This window comes from Schistocerca cancellata, chromosome 12, assembly GCF_023864275.1.
Source record: "Schistocerca cancellata isolate TAMUIC-IGC-003103 chromosome 12, iqSchCanc2.1, whole genome shotgun sequence".
Taxonomy (NCBI): domain Eukaryota; kingdom Metazoa; phylum Arthropoda; class Insecta; order Orthoptera; family Acrididae; genus Schistocerca; species Schistocerca cancellata.
This window is the reverse complement of record NC_064637.1, coordinates 38054485-38056789: the sequence shown is the minus strand read 5'-3', so window position 1 is coordinate 38056789 and position 2305 is coordinate 38054485.

The following is a 2305-nucleotide window of genomic DNA, read 5'->3' as shown; positions in this document are numbered from 1 at the left end:
GACGGCCTAACGGTGTGCGGGACCGTAGCCCAGCTTCATGGAGACGGTTGCGAATGGTCCTCGCCGATACCCCAGGAGCAACAGTGTCCCTAATTTGCTGGGAAGTGGCGGTGCGGTCCCCTACGGCACTGCATAGGATCCTACGGTCTTGGCGTGCATCCGTGCGTCGCTGCGGTCCGGTCCCAGGTCGACGGGCACGTGCACCTTCCGCCGACCACTGGCGACAACATCGATGTACTGTGGAGACCTCACGCCCCACGTGTTGAGCAATTCGGCGGTACGTCCACCCGGCCTCCCGCATGCCCACTATACGCCCTCGCTCAAAGTCCGTCAACTGCACATACGGTTCACGCCCACGCTGTCGCGGCATGCTACCAGTGTTAAAGACTGCGATGGAGCTCCGTATGCCACGGCAAACTGGCTGACACTGACGGCGGCGGTGCACAAATGCTGCGCAGCTAGCGCCATTCGACGGCCAACACCGCGGTTCCTGGTGTGTCCGCTGTGCCGTGCGTGTGATCATTGCTTGTACAGCCCTCTCGCAGTGTCCGGAGCAAGTATGGTGGGTCTGACACACCGGTGTCAATGTGTTCTTTTTTCCATTTCCAGGAGTGTATTACTTCGCAGCACGCCCTCTTTTTTACTGATTTGCTGTGGCATTGTCAAGAGGCCTCGAAGAGGACTTCAGCGACATAAAGTGCATGGAACTGGACCAAACAGGAACAACGTAACAGCTCAGCAATCGACTGTCCAGCCGTTAGGAGATAGAGGGGACATTCCGCGGACGTCTGCCCTAGAGTATCAAATGTACGGTAGCACATAGGTGAGGTGCAGCTCTTGGTGCGTTTGGAGCCAACCAGTCTGTGATCTGCTATTGTAGCTATCAGAAAACGTTATCGTGTAGTTATTCAGAATATTGTGCAGGGACTTGCAAAAGTAAGTTACACATGTCGTCCCAAGCTAACACCACTACGCAGCAGGAGTGGAGCATTCTCTGCCGCTGCTGACTCTGGGTTTACTAAGGTCGTCAATGTCCCGCTCCCCCCCCCCCCTACCGCACTTCGCCAGCCATCCGGGGTGGCCGAGCGGTTCTAGGCGCTACAGTCTGGAACCGCGCTGCCGCTACGGTCGCAGGTTCGAATCATGCCTCAGGCATGGATGGGTGTCATGTCCTTAGCTTAGTTAGGTTTAAGTAGTTCTAAGCTTTAGGGGACTGATGACCTCAGATGTTAAGTCCCATAGTGCTCAGAGCCATTTTAACCATTTGAACCCACTTGGCCCCCCCCTCCCCCACCCCCGCTGGAGGGAATCAGAGTAGCCTATCTGTCTGTGTCTGGAGTAAAATCTACGCGCATTTCTAAACCTTTGCGTAGCGTAAATCTGAGGCTGGACGTGGGTACCAGCCCAGCATTTACCTAGTGGGATTTGGGAAACCGCGTGAAAACATCCAGGCTGTGTGGCACACCGATCCTCGTCGTGAATCGGCCGGAAGGATAGCAAGCGGTCTCGGCACAATCCCCGTCCAGGAAGTGGACGATGTAACGCGCACGGCTATCCGTGCGCATGGCGAATTGTCAGAAGAGTCAAGAAGAGAATAGAAGCCTTTATGTGGGGCTACAGAAGAATGTTAGAACACTGGTGAGTACATTTCATAACCTTTGAAGAAGTATTAAATGCAACTGAAGAAGGAACAGCTTAATGGGACAACTTGACTGAAAGAAAGTTCAAATGCCTCTGAGCACTATGGGACTTAACATCTGCGGTGATCAGTCCCCAAGAACTTGGAACTACTTAAACCTAACTAACCTAAGGACATGACACTCATCCATGCCTGAGGCAGGATTCGAACCTGCGACCGTACCAGCAGCGCGTTTCCGGACTGAAGCGCCCAGAACCGCTCGGCTACAGAGGCCTGCCTAAAATAAAGAATCGGCTTATAGGATACATCTTGAGGTATGAATAAATCCTCAGCGCGGTAATAATGGTTGTAGATTGCAGTAGTTATGTAGAAATGAACACGCTATAACGTCCGTGTATTAAAGAAGAGAGATGTGATGACAATAAAAACTTCATACACTGACTGTAAACAAAATCGCAATACTAAAAAATAATTAGTGAAGAGTGATGTAATTTTGGGCATACATTTGTCTAGGTAACATACTTAAGTGATTAACATTGAAAGATTAGAGGATAATGTAAGCGCGAGATAAGCGATCGTGAAATGCTGGTACATTAATAACAGGTGTGACGACCAGAAAGTCGAGGGCACACAAACGTGCGCGTACTCTGTTCTACAGGTGCCAGA